The following is an 18,395-nucleotide window of genomic DNA, read 5'->3' on the forward strand; positions in this document are numbered from 1 at the left end:
ATAATATGGGACAAGAGTATTTTGGGAGTTTTCTGGAATATGGACCATGCTTAAGGGATGACATGGTTGGATAGGGAATAGTTTGATAAGAATTTAGAAACGACAATTATTGGAATCTGAGTTTGGGAGCCTGGTTCGAAGGAATCTCAAAGTTAAGTGTGCTTAACTTGGAGAAACCTAGGATGGGTGACCAGATGGGAAGTTCCCTACTGGAAGGAAAATCACAGTCACCGGAGTTTGTATGACTGGAATATGGGTCTGGCTGGTCTTAGGTGGACTGGACAACATGATGTATGAGTAGTTGAAATTTGGGGTGATCGGCTAATCGATGAATAGTAACAATGCATAGTAACGATGAATAGTGACGACGAAATAGTTACTATAGATATCATCGATGAGTAGTAACGATGATAAATAGTAACAATGGATAGTAACGATGGTGAATAGTGTCGGTGAATAGTAACGGTGAATAGTGGTGGTGAATAGTTCGATGAATAGGAACTATGACCGAACGATGAACGATGAATAGGAACTATGAACGAACGAACGAACGATCGAATGATCGGACGAACGAACGATCGGAATTTCGGCAGCATAACGGCAGGACAAAGATTATCTGGAAGAACGATGAATAGGGACTATGAACGAACGATGAACGATGAATAGGAACTATGAACGAACGATGAACGATCGGAATTTCGGCAGCATAACGGTAGTAAAAAGATTATTTGGACGAACGGACGGACGGACGATCGAATGATCGGACGAACGAACGATCGGAATTTCGGCAGCATAACGGCAGGACAAAGATTATCTGGAAGAACGATGAATAGGGACTATGAACGAACGATGAACGATGAATAGGAACTATGAACGAACGATGAACGATCGAATGATCGAACGAACAAACGATCGGAATTTCGGCAGCATAACGGTAGGAAAAAGATTATTTGGACGAACGAACGGACGAACGATCGAACGATCGGACGAACGGACGAACGAACCATGAACGATCGGACGAACAAACTAAGAACAGGGGACGAACGATCGAAGAACGATCGAACGATCCTTGTGCTAGTGTGTGCTTGTGTGGAACATGGAGTGTGTGTGGGGGGGGGGGGAAGAGAGTTGCCATGAAATGGCTTGGGGTGGGATGAGAGGAGGCCCTTGCCCCTCTATTTATAGCCATGGTGGGGGGATTAGGGGGAGGGATGAGAGGATTAGTGGGAGGATGAGAGGATTAGTGGGAGATTAGCATGTATTTGTCTTGTATAAGTGAGATTAGCTTGTAGAGCTCACCGTATGACACCGGAGGCATACATATACGTATGAGCATGAGGAAAGTTTTGAAGAAAATATTTGTAGGGACTTGAAAAATCATTCTGAAGGTATTTCTCAAGAAGAAAAATACTTGGAGATATATCGGTGGAATATTTGGACAGTATTTCTGGAAAGAACTTGAGGGGATTACTGGGGAAATATATGGGCGGTATTTCTGGAAAGAATTTGAGGGGGATCACTGGAGAAACATTTGTAGGATATTTTGAGGAGGATTTTGGAGAGAAATATTGTCGGCGTTTCGAGACCGGGGGTCCCTAAGCCGACGAGTGAATGTGTCGCGTGCCCCAGCCCAGATGGGTCGAGCGCGTGGGCGAGCGCGAAGGGGGGAAGCGAGGTGGCCGGAGACGGGCGTGAGAGAGGTGGAAATCCCGCGGCCTTCGTGTTCGTCCCGCGCCCAGGTCGGGTGCGCTTGCAGTAGGGGGTTACAAGCGTCCACGCGGGTGAGGGAAGCGAGCGGCCCCAAGAGAGCGCCTGTCTCGTCCTCGTCCCCGCGCGGCCAACCCTCTCTAAGAGGGCCCTGGTCCTTCCTTTTATAGGCGTAAGGAGAGGATCCAGGTGTACAATGGGGGTGTAGCAGAGTGCTACGTGTCTAGCGGGGGAGAGCTAGCGCCCTAAGTACATGCCAATGTGGTAGCCGGAGAGATCTTGGCACCCAGCTGGTGTGATGTCGTGGCTGTCGGAGGAGCAACGGAGCCTGGCGGAGGGACAGCTGTCGGAGCGGTTGAGTCCTTGCTGACGTCCTCCTGCTTCCGTAAGAGAGCTGAGAGTCGCCGTCGTCACAGGGCTTGCGGGGCGCCATCATTGCCTATCTGGCGGAGCTAGCCAGATGGGACACCGGTCTTGTTCTCTGTGGCCCGAGTCGGCTCGGGGTAGGGTGATGATGGCGCTTCCTGTTGACGTGGCTGGCCTGCGCCCTAGGTCGGGTGGCGTGGAGGCTCCTCCGAAGCCGAGGTCGAGTCTGTCTTCCATGCCCGAAGCCGAGCCCGAGCCCCTGGGTCGGGCGAGGCGGAGGTCGTTCGGCAGAGGCCAGGGCGGAGTCCGAGCCCTGGGGTCGGGCGAAGCGGAGTTCGTCGTCTTCTGGGGCTGAGCCCGAGTCCGAGCCCTGGGTCGGGCGGAGCGGAGTTCGCCGTCTTCCGGGGCCTAGCCCGAGTCCGAGCCCTGGGTCGGGCGGAGCGGAGTTCGCCGTCTTCCGGGGCTTAGCCCGAGTCCGAGCCCTGGGTCGGGCGGAGCAGAGTTCGCCGTCTTCCGGGGCCTAGCCCGAGTCCGAGCCCTGGATCGGGCGGAGCGGAGTTCGCCGTCTTCCGGGGCTTAGCCCGAGTCCGAGCCCTGGGTCGGGCGGAGCGGAGTTTCCTATGGTGCCTTTGGCAGGGCCTGACTGCCTGTCAGTCTCACTCTGTCAAGTGGCACTGCAGTCGGAGTGGCGCAGGCGGCGCTGTCCTTCTGTCAGACCGGTCAGTGGAGCGGCGAAGTGACAGCGGTCACTTCGGCTCTGCCGGGGGGCGCGCGTCAGGATAAAGGTGTCAGGCCACCTTTGCGTTAAATGCTCCTGCGACTCGGTCGGTCGGCGCGGCGATTTAGTCAGGGTTGCTTCTTAGTGAAGGCAAGGCCTCGGGCGAGCCGGAGACGTGTCCGCCGTTGGAGGGGGGCCTCGGGCGAGACGGAAATCCCTCGGGGTCGGCTGCCCTTGTCCGAGGCTAGGCTTGGGCGAGGCGTGATCGAGTCGCTCGTATGGACTGATCCCTGACTTAATCGCACCCATCAGGCCTCTGCAGCTTTATGCTGATGGGGGTTACCAGCTGAGAATTAGGCGTCTTGAGGGTACCCCTAATTATGGTCCCCGACAGTAGCCCCTGAGCCTCGAAGGGAGTGTTAGCACTCGCTTGGAGGCTTCCGTCGCACTTTTTTGCAAGGGGACCAGCCTTTCTCGGTTGCATTTAGTTCCGGTGGGTGCGCGCGAGCGCACCCGCCGGGTGTAGCCCCCGAGGCCTCGGAGGAGTGGTTTCACTCCTCCGAGGTCTTAATGCCTTGCGTAATGCTTCGGCTGGTCTGGTTGTTCCCTCATGCGAACTGGCCGTAGCCCGGGTGCACGGTCGGGGCCCAAGTTCTCAGGCTGGTATGTTGACGCTGTCAACGGTTCGGCCGGAGCCGGTTTTGCGAGAGCAGCCCCCGAGCCTCCGCACAGGGCGAGAGGGCGATCAGGGACAGACTCAGCTTTTTTACATACGCCCCTACGTCGCCTTTCCGCAAGGAGGAGGGGGGGAGAGCGCCATGTTACCCTCGATGGGCACCGAACATGGTGTCTCCGGTGAGCTGCAAGCGGGTAATCCGAGTGGACGTCCGTGCCCCGTTCGTTGGGGGTCGGCTAGGGGCCCAGAGGCACGCCCAAAAGTACCTGCGGGTGATCTGCCGGACCCGGTCCCCTGGCGACGGGGTCCGAGGGCTCGATGCCTCCCTCCGATGGGATTCCGTTACAAGATCGCTCCCGCTGGTTTCGGAAATGTCCTAGGGTACCTCGGGAGCGCAGCCCGAGCCTTGGTTATGTATCGAACGTACCCCTGGTCATCCCTCGCTCGGCGTCTGAGGCGACTGTGAACCCTTCGGGGGCCAGCCTTCGAACCCCTGATCAGTAATGGGCACGGAGCCCGAGTAGCCTGAGGCGGCCGTGGAGCCCTTCGGGGGGCCGGCCTTCGAACCTCTGACCAGTAGTGGGTGTAGGGCCCACGCGATCTGAGGCGACTGTTGAACCCCTCGGAGGGCCAGCCTTCGAACCTCTGATCAGTAGGGGGGGCTCGGAGCCCAGTTCCTTCACAGGGAAGGATCCTTTTCGGGGTATCCCCCTTTCCCGGTTCCTGTTGCAGGAGATAGAGAAAGAGGAAAAAAGGAAAAGGATACGAAATCGAACGACGTGGCGTACCTTTTTTGGCACGGTTATTACGGCGAAGGCGAAGCGTCGCCCGCTTCTCCTGCCAGAAGCGCCGCCTGTCCCGCCGCGGAGTTAATGCGACGGGGCGAGTGGTTGGCAGGGCGGCCGTTGCGCGTGCGCGAGCCGTTCGAGGAACGAATCACGGGCGCCCTGTCTTCACGCCGTGAGAGGGGGTTCTCTTGCTGCCCCCGGATGGGACGTGAGCCTGGCCGACGACGTGACCGCTGCTCCCGCCCGCCTGCCACCATCATTACTGCCGGCCCAATTTCGGCTGCATTGACCGTCGCGCCAGGCTGGCGCTGCTGGGTCGTGCGCTGGGCCGCCTCGAGTTGTGGTATTGGTTCCGCAACCGAAGAGGCGCGGTGGTGGCGCAAGTGGCGGTGCAGTTGCTTGCATGCAGCATCCGGCGCGCTGGTTGCGTGACGCGTGGGCCTGGGCCTCCATGCCGGCGTGTTGGGAGTCGGGGAAGCGCGTCCACCTGGCGCGGTTGCATGCCGCCTGCATGGCTGCCTGCCCCTTCCGCCCGTTGGTCTGGGCAGAAGTGGGGGGTCTCTTGTAACCGCTGGGCGGTTGTGTGCACCACGCGCGGCGGTTTGGCTTATTCTGCTCTGAGCCGGTTTGCATGACATGCGGGACCCAGCCCCCGCGCCGCAGGGGAGGGCCTTGGAGCGTGTTGGAGAAGACTCAGCCCGTGATGTTTGGGGGCGCACGTAGGGAGAGTTGCCTTTAAAAGGAGGGCGACCCCTTTCGGAAGGCGACCATGTCTTCTCCCTTCCTTATGCATCGCGTCTTTTCACCTTCCAAGCCCCCGGATGGGGGGAACCCGCCATCTTTTCGCCTCATCGTTGGAGGAACGCAACTCCGTGGGAGTTGGTACCTTTCAGCCATCGTTCGGCTTCAAGGATTTTCATCACACAGCCCGGTTGCCCCCCTCCGCTGGTGGTCACCCAAGACGGTGACCTCCAGCTCCTGGATGGGGAGAGGCAAGCCGGGCTGTGATCCCGCCCTCAGCATCGGGGGTGTTCGTCATCCTCGCTGGGGCGGGGAGCGAGGCAAGCTGGGGCTCTACCTCCTGTGCGGGTCGGCGAACCACCTCTTCTTCCAGCTTCTGGTGGTGGCAATCGTCCTCCCGCGCTGCGACGGAGACGTCCTCCAGCCATGCCGGGGAAGGCGAACTGTTGCTGCCCAGCTAGGATGCAACATTCCGCCTTCTCCCTCGCATTCGCGGCGAGGATGGCAGCGAGGATCTGCCGGTGCGCTTGGGAGCGGCCCGCTCTTTGGTTTTAATAGCTGGTTCGCGTCCCTTGAGCGGGACCGCGAACGAGAGCCCTCCAGTGGCCGCATCCACCCGGGACCATGGTTGCTGCTGCAGAGGTCGCTGGCGAGCCTCCCGATGTTCGTCGCCCCGCAGGCTCGAGGTTGCTCATACCCGCAGGGACGGAACCAGAGTTCCGTTTGTAAGGGCACTTTGAATGCCAGTGTTTTTGTTCATTGTGGCTGTCGAGGCCTGAACATGTATGTAATTTTGGCACGGAGCTATGTTTTTTCCTCATTTTCGAGCACTAAGACTCGCCTGTTGATTATCTGAACCGCTTCACCAAGCATGAGTCGCCCCGTGTCAAGGTGACGAGTGAGGTATCCGTATCCCGGAGGCGTAGGAATCCCTCGGCTCGATCGACCTTGTTGTCTGGGGCTCCTCTAGCTTAGTTAAAGAGACCCCTTGGCCGCTCTTCGACGAGCCGAGGCCAGGGGTAGCGATATCAGCACGAACAGAGGCGGAGTTGGCTCGAAAATGAAAACCTGGTTGGCCGGAGCCTAACCGGGTTGTCCGTCAGCGGGGCCGATGCCGGAGTTGATCAGCCGAGGCCTCGGATCGGGCTGGCGCCCTTAGAAGATGGTTGGCCGAGGCCCCAGGGGTAACCGGCCGAGCCGCCTGCTCGGGCCGGATTCCCGAAGAAGTCCCTGGACCGCGTCACCGTCCGAGGCTGGGTCGGACCTCGCTGAAGGTATCGTCGATGCCGAGGGTGCTACAGCCCCCTTCCAGCGTGAAGACCCGAGCCTGCAGGATCAGATTGTCTTGTAGCGTGTGCCTTCTGCGGCCGCTGAGGCCAGAACACACACCCTCGCTGCGTTGTAAAGCTGCGTCTCTTTTCCTCTTATTTCGAGTATCTGGACTTTTTTGCCGGTAACAGGGATGTTTGTGCGAGCGAGAGTTGCTTCTCGCGGAAGGTGACGAGTGAGGTATCCGTATCCCGGGGGCGTGGGAGTCCCTCGGCTCGGTCGGCCTTGCCGCTTACGCGTACTTTCACCCGTCCATGAGGCCCTGTCACCGAATCAGTCGAGAAGGCTCGAAGGATCGCTTCGGCAGAAGAGCTTCCGAACGTAAAGACTTGTTCGGTCCGCGGAATCACTTTATCCGAACGCGAGTTACTTATCGCAGAAGGTGATGAGTGAGGTATCCGTATCCCGGAGGCGTAGGAGTCCCTCGGCTCGGTCAGCCTTGGCTGCTTACGTGTACTTCGTCGTTTTCAGGACCCGCTTTTCGAAGTAGTCAAAAAGCATGAAAGATATTCTGCTAAAAGAGATCTTTTTTCGAGGAAAATTTCGACGCAGAGGGGGTCCCCCCCTTTTAGCCCCCGAGGGAGGGTCGGGCTTTGCCGAGGCGAGGTCAACCCTTCCTTGATGACTAAACTTTGCGTGGGTGCGAGGTATACGAACAGCTTGAAAACATCTTAAGGGTAGAAGCGACGTAGCTGTTGGATGTTCCAAGCATTGTCGTAGACCTCGCCTTGACTGTTGGCCAGCTTGTACGTTCCGGGCTTCAGAACTTTGGCGATGACGAATGGCCCCTCCCAGGGGGCGTGAGCTTGTGCCTCCCTCGGGCGTCTTGCCGCAGCCGAAGCACCAGGTCGCCCACCTGGAGGTCTCGGGGCTGAACCCCTCGGGCGTGGTAGCGTCGCAGGGACTGCTGGTACCGCGCCGAGTGTAGTAAGGCCTTGTCCCGAGCTTCTTCCAGCCGAGTGTAGTAAGGCCTTGGTTGCTTTGACCGCTGTAGGCCCTCGTCCTCGGGGAGCCGTATTCCAGGTCAGTGGGCAAGACGGCCTCGGCCCCATAGACCAGGAAGAACGGCGTGAAACTCGTGGCTCGGCTCGGCGTTGTCCTCAGGCTCCAGACCACCGAGGGGAGTTCCTTCATCCATCGCTTGCCGAACTTGCTGAGGTCGTTGTAAATCCGAGGCTTGAGCCCTTGTAGAATCATGCCGTTGGCACGCTCTACTTGCCCATTCGACATGGGATGAGCCACGACGGCCCAGTCCACCCGGATGTGGTGATCCTCGCAAAAATCCAAGAATTTTCTGCCGGTGAACTGGGTGCCGTTGTCGGTAATGATGGAGTTTGGGACCCCGAAGCGATGGATGATGTTGGTGAAGAACGCCACCGCTTGCTCGGACCTGATGCTGTTCAGAGGTCGGACCTCGATCCACTTGGAGAATTTGTCGATGGCGACCAGCAGGTGCATGTAGCCTCCAAGCGCCTTCTGTAAGGGACCGACGAGGTCGAGACCCCACACAGCAAAGGGCCAGGTGATGGGTATCGTCTGCAGAGCCTGAGCGGGCAGGTGGGTCTGCTTCGCATAGAATTGGCACCCTTCGCAGGTGCGGACAATTCTAGTGGCGTCAGCCACCGACGTTGGCCAGTAGAAGCCTTGCCGGAAAGCATTCCCGACAAGGGCTCGAGGCGCTGCATGATGGCCGTAAGCCCCCGAGTGTATCTCTTGCAGGAGTTCCTGACCTTCGGCGATGGAGATGCATCGTTGGAGGATGCCCGAGGGGCTGCGGTGGTAGAGCTCCTTCTCATCGCCCAGCAAGACGAACGACTTGGCGCGTCGCGCTACCCGCCGAGCCTCGGCTTGGTCGAGGGGTAGCTCTCCTTGGTGGAGATATTGCAGGTACGGGGCCTGCCAATTTCGATCAGGCGTGGCCCCACTCTGCTCCTCCTCGACGTGCAGTGCCTCGCCCTCGGGGGCCGAGGGTACCTCGGGCTGAACCGAGGGCGCCTCGGGCCGAACTGAGGGTGCCTCGGGCTGAGCCGAGGGTACCTCGGGCTGGACCGAGGGTGCCTCGAGCTCGGGCGTGTCGTCGATCTTGACGGAGGGTTGATGCAGATCCTGGGAGAAGACGTCCGGGGGAACCGTCGTTCGCCCCGAGGCTATTTTTGCCAGCTCGTCCGCAGTCTCGTTGTAGCGCCGAGCGATGTGGTTAAGCTCGAGCCCGTAGAACTTGTCTTTCAGGCGCCGAACCTCATCGCAGTAGGCCTCCATCTTCGGGTCGCGGCAGTGGGAGTTCTTCATGACTTGGTCGATGACGAGCTGCGAGTCACCGCGGGCGTCGAGGCGTCTGACCCCTAGCTCGATGGCGATCCGCAACCCGTTGACCAGAGCCTCGTACTCAGCCACATTGTTGGATGCCGGGAAATGGAGGCGTAGCACGTAGCGTAGGTGTTTCCCGAGGGGCGAGATGAAGAGCAGGCCCGTGCCGGCTCCCGTCTTCATCAGCGACCCGTCGAAAAACATGGTCCAGAGCTCCGGTTGGATCGGAGCCGTCGGCAGCTGGGTGTCGACCCATTCGGCTACGAAGTCCGCCAATACCTGGGACTTGATGGCCTTCCGAGGGGCGAACGAGATTGTCTCGCCCATGATTTCCACCGCCCACTTTGCGATCCTGCCCGAGGCCTCTCGGCACTGGATGATCTCCCCCAGGGGGAAGGATGACACCACAGTTACCGGATGAGACTCGAAGTAATGTCGCAACTTTCGCCTCGTCAGGATCACTGCATACAGCAGCTTCTGAACTTGTGGGTAGCGGATCTTGGTCTTGGACAGTACCTCGCTGACGAAGTAAACTGGCCTCTGAACGGGCAATGCATGCCCCTCTTCTTGCCTCTCGACCACAATCGCGGCGCTAACCACCTGAGTGGTTGCGGCGACGTAGACCAAGAGGGCTTCTCCATCAGCTGGGGGCACCAAGATAGGCGCCTTTGTGAGGAGCGCCTTCAGGTTCCCGAGAGCTTCCTCGGCCTCTGGGGTCCAAGCGAAACACTCGGCCTTCCTCAAGAGGCGGTATAGAGGCAGACCTCTTTCGCCGAGGCGTGAGATGAAGCGGCTCAGGGCCGCGAGACATCCCATGACCCTCTGTACGCCTTTTAAGTCCTTGATGGGCCCCATGCTGGTGATAGCTGCGATCTTCTCCGGGTTGGCTTCGATGCCTCGCTCGGAGACAATGAACCCCAAGAGCATGCCCCGGGGCACCCCGAAGACACACTTCTCGGGATTGAGCTTGGCGCCTTTCGCTTTGAGACATCGGAATGTCACTTCAAGGTCGGAGAGGAGGTCGGAAGCCTTCCTTGTCTTGACTACGATGTCATCGACGTAGGCCTCGACTGTGCGACCGATGTGTTCGCCGAACACATGGTTCATGCACTGCTGGTACGTCGCGCCCGCATTCCTCAAACCGAACGGCATGGTGACATAGCAGTACATGCCGAAGGGCGTGATGAAAGAAGTCGCGAGCTGGTCGGACTCTTTCATCCGGATCTGGTGATACCCTGAGTAGGCATCGAGGAAGGACAGGGTTTCGCACCCAGCAGTGGAATCCACGATTTGATCGATGCGAGGCAGAGGGTAGGGAACTTTCGGACATGCTTTGTTGAGACCAGTGTAGTCTACACACATCCGCCATTTCCCCCTTTCTTTCTCACAAGCACAGGGTTGGCAAGCCATTCGGGATGGAATACCTCTTTGATGAACCCTGTTGCCATTAGCTTGTGGATCTCCTCGCCTATCACTCTGCGCTTCTCCTCGTCGAATCAGCGTAGAGGCTGCCTGACGGGTCGGGCTCCGGCCCGAATATCCAGCGAGTGCTCGGCGACATCCCTCGGTATGCCGGGCATGTCCGAGGGACTCCACGCAAAGACGTCGGTGTTTGCGTGGAGAAAGTCGACGAGCACTGCTTCCTATTTGGGGTCGAGCCCGGAATCGATCCGGATATGCTTGGAGGTGTCGCCACTGGGGTCGAGAGGGATGGCCTTAACCGTCTCCGCTGGCTCGAAGTTGCCGGCATGACGTTTCACGTCTGGCACCTCTTTGGAGAGGCTCTCCAGGTCGGCGATGAGGGCCTCGGACTCGGCGAGGGCCTCGGCGTACTCCACGCACTCCACGTCGCATTCGAACGCGTGTTTGTACGTGGGGCCGACGGTGATGACCCCATTGGGGCCCGGCATCTTGAGCTTTAGGTAGGTGTAGTTGGGGACGGCCATGAACTTCGCGTAGCATGGCCTCCCCAGTACCGCGTGGTAGGTTCCTCGGAACCCGACCACCTCGAACGTCAAAGTCTCCCTTCGGAAGTTGGAGGGCGTTCCGAAGCAGACGGGAAGGTCGAGTCGTCCGAGGGGCTGGACGCGCTTCCCGGGAATGATCCCGTGGAAGGGCGCAGCGCCTGCTCGGACGGAGGACAGATCGACGCGCAGGAGCCTGAGGGTCTCGGCGTAGATGATGTTGAGGCAGCTGCCCCCGTCCATCAGGACCTTGATGAGCCTGACATCGTCGACGATGGGGTCGACGACGAGCGGGTATTTCCCCGGGCTCGGCACATGGTCGGGGTGGTCAGCTTGGTCGAAGGTGATGGGCTTGTCAGACCAGTCTAGGTAGACTGGCGCCGCCACCTTCACCGAGCAGACCTCCCGGCGCTCGTGCTTGCGATGCCGAGCCGAGGCATTCGCCACATGCCCACCGTAGATCATGAAGCAGTCGCGGACCTCGGGGAACTCTCCTGCTTGGTGATCTTCCTTCTTGTCGTCGTCGCGGGCCCTGCCACCCTCTGCGGGTGGCCCGGCCCTGTGGAAGTGGCGCCGAAGCATGACGCACTCCTCGAGGGTGTGCTTGACGGGCCCCTGATGATAGGGGCACGGCTCCTTGAGCATCTTGTCGAAGAGGTTAGCACCTCCGGGGGCTTCCGAGGGTTCTTGTACTCGGCGGCGGCGACAAGGTCCGCGTCGGCGGCGTCGCGTTTCGCTTGCGACTTCTTCCTGCCTTTCTTCTTGGCGCCGCGCGGAGTTGACGCCTCGGGAGCATCTTCCGATGGGCGACCCTGGGGCTGCTTATCCTTTCGGAAGATAGCCTCGACCGCCTCCTGGCCAGAGTCGAACTTGGTGGCGATGTCCATCAGCTCGCTCGCCCTGGTGGGGGTCTTGCGACCCAACTTACTCACCAGGTCGCGGCAGGTGGTGCCGGCAAGGAACGCGCCGATGACATCCGAGTCGGTGATGTTGGGCAGCTCGGTGCGCTGCTTCGAGAATCGCCGGATGTAGTCCCGGAGAGACTCTCCCGACTGTTGCCGGCAGCTTCGGAGGTCCCAGGAATTCTCGGGGCGCACGTACGTGCCCTAGAAATTGCCGGCGAAGGCTTGGACCAAGTCATCCCAGTTGGAGATCTGTCCCGGAGGCAGGTGCTCCAACCAGGCGCGAGCAGTGTCGGAGAGGAACAGGGGGAGGTTGCGGATGATGAGGTTGTCGTCGTCCGTTCCACCCAGTTGGCAAGCCAGGCGGTAGTCCGCGAGCCACAGTTCCGGTATCGTTTCCCCCGAGTACTTTGTGATAGTAGTCGGGGGTCGGAACCGGGTCGGGAACGGCGCCCGTCGGATGGCCCGACTGAAGGCCTGCGGACCGGGTGGTTCGGGCGAGGGACTCCGATCCTCCCCGCTGTCGTAGCGTCCCCCACGCCTGGGGTGGTAGCCTCGGCGCACCCTTTCATCGAGGTGGGCCCGACGGTCGCGACGATGGTGCTCGTTGCCGAGGTGGCCCGGGGCCGCAGGCGCGGTGTTGCGCGTGCGCCCGGTGTAGACCGAGGCTTCCCGCATGAATCGAGAAGTCGCGGCATGAGGTTCCGAGGGGTATCCCTGCCTTCGGGAGGCAGAGCTCTCGGCCCGTCGGACCGCAGCGCCTTCCAGGAGATTCTTGAGCTCTCCCTGGATTCGCCGACCCTCGGTGGTTGATGGCTCCGGCATCGCGCGGAGGAGCATCGCTGCGGCTGCCAGGTTCTGACCGACCCCACTGGATGCGGGTGGCGGCCTGACCCTGACGTCGTTGGCGACGCGGTGCTGGAAACCCTGGGGCAGGTGACGTACTTCTCCGGTTGGGGGTTGGCCCGCCCATACCTGCCCGACGTCCCGGCGGATCGGCTCAAGCGCTCCTGCTCCCTCGTCGAGCCTGGCCTGCGCCCCGCGGACTTGCTCGAGCTGTGGGTCGTGACCCCCCGCCGGAACGGGGACCACAGCTAGCTCCCGCGGGATGTCTGCGCGAGGCACCGGCCTAGGGAGATCACCGTCCTCCGGCATGCCGAGATGGTTGCCTTCGGAGGGATCCCCTAGCTCGATGTGGAAACATTCGCGGCTTGGGCCGCAGTCCTCGTCATCGAGGCTGCGGCTACCGTCGGAACAGTCGGAGAGGCAGTAGTCACATGCGGTCATAAAGTCCCGCATGGCACTGGGGTTGCCAAATCCAGAGAAATCCCAACAGATGCTGGGATCGTCATCTTCCTCGGACCCAGAGGGCCCGTAGGTCGAGACGTCCGTCAGCCGGTCCCAAGGCGACCGCGTGCGAAACTGTGAGCACCTAGAGGGGGGGGGTGAATAGGTGATCCTGTAGAACTTACACTTATAGCCACAATAAAAAACTTGGTTAATCGTTAGCACAATAATTGCCAAGTGGCTAGAGAGGAGCCAAGACACAATAATCACAAGAAATCAATCACAGAGATGACACGGTGGTTATCCCGTGGTTCGGCCAAGTACAAAACTTGCCTACTCCACGTTGTGGCGTCCCAACGGACGAGAGTTGCACTCAACTCCTCTCAAGTGATCCAATGATCAACTTGAATACCACGGTGTTCTTCTTTTCTTTGATCTTTTCCCGTTTGCGAGGAATCTCCACAACTTGGAGTCTCTCGCCCTTACAATTGAATTTCACAAAGAAGCACAGAGTAAGGGAGGGAAGCAACACACACAAATCCACAGCAAAATGCGCACACACACGGCCAAGAAACAAGCTCAAGAGACTATCTCAAAGTTCACACTAGAACGAGCTCGAATCACTGAGAATGACAAACGAATGCGCAAAGACTGAGTGTGGATGATCAAGAATGCTCTAAGGTTGCTTGGTTGACTCCTCCATGCGCCTAGGGGTCCCTTTTATAGCCCCAAGGCAGCTAGGAGCCGTTGAGAACAAATCTGGAAGGCCATCCTTGCCTTCTGTCGTCGGGCGCACCGGACAGTCCGGTGCACACCGGACATTGTCCGGTGCCCGATTTATTTCCTTAAACAGCGCAGCCGACCGTTGCCGACCGTTGCAGATCTGGCGCACCGGACAGTCCGGTGCACACCGGACAGTCCGGTGCCTCCTTCCGACCGTTGGCCAGACCACGTGTCGCGCGTAGATTACGCAGCCGACCGTTGGCTCGGCCGACCGTTGGCTCACCGGACAGTCCGGTGTACACCGGACAGTCCGGTGTACACCGGACAGTCCGGTGAATTTTAGCCGTACGCCGTCGGCAAATTCCCGAGAGCGGCGTCTTCAGGTCGAGGCAGCCTGGCGCACCGGACACTGTCCGGTGCACCACCGGACACTGTCCGGTGCACCACCGGACAGTCCGGTGCCCCAGACCGAAACAGCCTGTTGGCTGTACACAGCCAACAATCTCCGTTTCTTCTTCTCTCTGTTTCTAACACTTAGATAAATATATTAGTACACAAAACCAATGTACTAAGGCTTAGAAACATACCTTTGCTCTAGATTTGCACTTTGTTCATCCATGGGCATGAATCACATTTAAGCACTTGTGTTGATACTCAATCACCAAAATACTTAGAAATGGCCCAAGGGCACATTTCCCTTTCAATCTCCCCCTTTTTGGTGATTTATGCCAACACAACATAAAGCAACTAGAACAAGTGCAAAGTAACTTCAAATAAAACTCAAATTGTTTTTGATTCAATTTTGGCATATATGGATCATCCTTTGCCACCACTTGGTTTGTTTTTGCAAATCAAACTCAAATCTCTATCTCTATGTCAAACACACATGTTGAGGCATAAAGAGAGTCATTCCAAAAGAGATTGATCAAAGATTTCAAAAACTCCCCCTATTTCCCATAATCAACACTTCTCCCCACAAGAAGCCAACTTTTGACAAGAGAGACAATAAAAGCATTTGACAAAACAAAAACTCTATTCTATTATTTTCAAAATCTCTCAAGTGGTAGCTGATCCATTTATCGCTTTGGCCTTTATTTTCTCCCCCTTTGGCATCAAGCACCAAAACGGGATCAATCTTGGCCCTTTTTAACCCCATTGCCTCACCAAAATCTGCAATTAAGAGTACAAAGGCAATAAAATCATAGAGATGAACTTGGAATAAGTTACCCGCTCATCGGAGTGCAGTGGAAGTCTTGCATGGTCCAAGTTCACCTTTCCCTTTCAATCCACCTTCGAGACTAAATCAAGCACTCAAGCAAATGGTTAGTCTCAAAGGGTCAAGTTGTAACACATCTCCCCCTAAACATGTGCATCACTTTGCAACGGACTTGTGAGGTCCAGGGAGTGTTTGTACAACTTGAGCACCACAATAAGCAACAAAATGCAGAATGAACATGATCAAAGGCATAAACACATGTATACTACAATTCAATCCAAGTTCCGCGAATCTAAGACATTTAGCTCACTACGCAGCCTGCAAAAGGTCTTCTCATCTAGAGGCTTGGTAAAGATATCGGCTAGCTGGTTCTCGGTGCTAACATGAAACACTTCGATATCTCCCTTTTGCTGGTGGTCTCTCAAAAAGTGATGCCGGATGTCTATGTGCTTTGTGCGGCTGTGTTCAACAGGATTTTCCGCCATGCGGATAGCACTCTCATTATCACATAGGAGTGGGACTTTGCTCAGATTGTAGCCAAAGTCCCGGAGGGTTTGCCTCATCCAAAGTAGTTGCGCGCAACACTGTCCTGCGGCAACATACTCGGCCTCAGCGGTGGATAGGGCAACGGAGGTTTGTTTCTTAGAATTCCATGACACCAGGGACCTTCCTAAGAATTGGCACGTCCCCGATGTACTCTTCCTATCGACCTTACATCCAGCATAGTCGGAGTCTGAGTATCCAACCAAGTCAAAGGTAGACCCCTTTGGATACCAGAGCCCGAAGCAAGGCGTAGCAACTAAATATCTAAGAATTCGCTTCACCGCCACTAAGTGACATTCCTTAGGATCGGATTGAAATCTAGCACACATGCATACGCTAAGCATAATATCCGGTCTACTAGCACATAAATAAAGTAAAGACCCTATCATTGACCGGTATGCTTTTTGATCAACGGACTTACCTCCTTTGTTGAGGTCTGTGTGTCCGTCGGTTCCCATCGGCGTCTTTGCGGGCTTGGCGTCCTTCATCCCAAACCTCTTTAGCAGGTCTTGCGTGTACTTCGTTTGGGAGATGAAAGTGCCGTCTTTGAGTTGCTTCACTTGGAACCCAAGGAAGTAGTTCAACTCGCCCATCATCGACATCTCGAATTTCTGCGTCATCACCCTGCTAAACTCTTCACACGACTTTTGGTTAGTGGAACCAAATATTATGTCATCGACATAAATTTGGCACACAAACAAATCACCATTACAAGTCTTAGTAAAAAGAGTTGGATCGGCTTTCCCAACCTTGAAAGCATTAGCAATTAAGAAATCTCTAAGGCATTCATACCATGCTCTTGGGGCTTGCTTAAGTCCATAGAGCGCCTTAGAGAGCTTACACACGTGGTCGGGGTACCGTTCATCCTCGAAGCCAGGGGGTTGCTCCACATACACCTCCTCCTTGATTGGCCCGTTGAGGAAAGCGCTCTTCACATCCATTTGGTACAACCTGAAAGAATGGTGAGCGGCATATGCTAGCAAGATTCGAATTGACTCTAGCCTAGCCACAGGAGCAAAAGTCTCCTCGAAATCCAAACCTGCGACTTGGGCATAACCTTTTGCCACAAGTCGAGCTTTGTTTCTCGTCACCACCCCGTGCTCGTCCTGTTTGTTGCGGAACACCCACTTGGTTCCCACAACATTTTGCTTGGGACGAGGCACCAGCGTCCAAACTTCATTTCTCTTGAAGTTGTTGAGCTCCTCCTGCATGGCCAGCACCCAGTCCGGATCTAGCAAGGCCTCCTCTACCCTGAAAGGCTCAATAGAAGAGACAAAGGAGTAATGCTCACAAAAATTAACTAATCGAGAACGAGTAGTTACTCCCTTGCTAATGTCACCCAGAATTTGGTCGACGGGATGATCCCTTTGAATCATCGCTCGAACATGGGTTGGAGGTGCCGGTTGCGCATCTTCCTCCATCACATGATCATCTTGTGCTCCCCCTTGATCACACGCCTCCTGTTGATGAACCTTTTCATCGTCTTGAGTTGGAGGTAGCACCATAGTTGAGGAAGGTGGTTGATCTCCTTCATCTTGTTCCTGTGGCCGCACTTCTCCAATCGCCATGGTTCGTATAGCGGCCGTCGGAACATCTTCTTCATCTACATCATCACAATCAACAACTTGCTCTCTTGGAGAGCCATTAGTCTCATCAAATACAACGTCGCTAGAGATTTCAACCAAACCCGATGATTTGTTGAAAACTCTATACGCCTTTGTATTTGAGTCATAACCTAACAAAAACCCTTCTACAGCTTTGGGAGCAAATTTTGAATTTCTACCCTTCTTCACAAGAATGTAGCACTTGCTCCCAAATACACGAAAGTACGATACATTGGGTTTGTTACCGGTTAGAAGCTCATATGACGTCTTCTTGAGGAGGCGATGAAGGTAGACCCTGTTGATGGCGTGGCAAGCCGTGTTCACGGCTTCCGACCAAAAATGCTCGGGGGTCTTGAACTCTCCAAGCATAGTCCTCGCCATGTCGATTAGCGTCCTGTTCTTTCTCTCTACCACACCATTTTGCTGTGGTGTGTAGGGAGCGGAGAACTCGTGCTTGATCCCTTCCTCCTCAAGGAACTCCTCCACTTGAAGGTTCTTGAACTCGGACCCGTTGTCGCTCCTTATCTTCTTCACCTTGAGCTCAAACTCATTTTGAGCTCTCCTGAGGAAGCGCTTGAGGGTCCCTTGGGTTTCAGACTTATCCTGCAAAAAGAACACCCAAGTGAAGCGGGAAAAGTCATCAACAATAACTAAATCATACTTACTCCCTCCTATGCTCACATAGGCGACGGGTCCGAAGAGGTCCATATGCAGCAGCTCCAGGGGTCTTGAAGTGGTCATCACATTCTTGCTGTGATGTGCTCCTCCCACTTGTTTACCTGCTTGACAAGCTGCACAAGGTCTATCTTTTTCGAAATGCACGTTAGTTAAACCTATCACGTGTTCTCCCTTTAGAAGCTTGTGAAGGTTCTTCATCCCCACATGTGCTAAGCGGCGATGCCACAGCCAGCCCATGCTAGTCTTAGCTATTAAGCATGCATCTAGACCGGCCTCCTCTTTTGCAAAATCAACTAAATAAAGTTTGCCGTCTAATACACCCTTAAAAGCTAGTGCACCATCACTTCTTCTAAAGACAGACACATCTACATTTGTAAATAGACAGTTATATCCCATATGACATAATTGACTAACAGATAGCAAATTATATCCAAGACTCTCCACTAAAAATACATTAGATATAGAATGCTCATTAGAAATTGCAATTTTACCTAACCCTTTTACCTTGCCTTGATTCCCATCACCGAATATAATTGAATCTTGGGAATCCTTATTCTTGACGTAGGAAGTGAACATCTTCTTCTCCCCCGTCATATGGTTTGTGCATCCGCTGTCGATAATCCAGCATGAACCCCCGGATGCATAAACCTGCAAGGCAAATTTAGGCTTGGGACTTAGGTACCCAACTCTTGTTGGGTCCTACAAGGTTAGTCACAATTTCCTTAGGGACCCAAATGCAAGTTTTGTCTCCCTTGCATTTTGCCCCTAACTTCCTAGCAACTATCTTCCTATCCTTTCTACAAATAGCAAAGGAAGCATTTAAAGCACAATAAATTGTAGAAGGTT

The sequence above is a fragment of the Zea mays genome, chromosome 7 (assembly GCF_902167145.1).
Source record: "Zea mays cultivar B73 chromosome 7, Zm-B73-REFERENCE-NAM-5.0, whole genome shotgun sequence".
Classification (NCBI taxonomy): Eukaryota; Viridiplantae; Streptophyta; class Magnoliopsida; order Poales; family Poaceae; genus Zea; species Zea mays.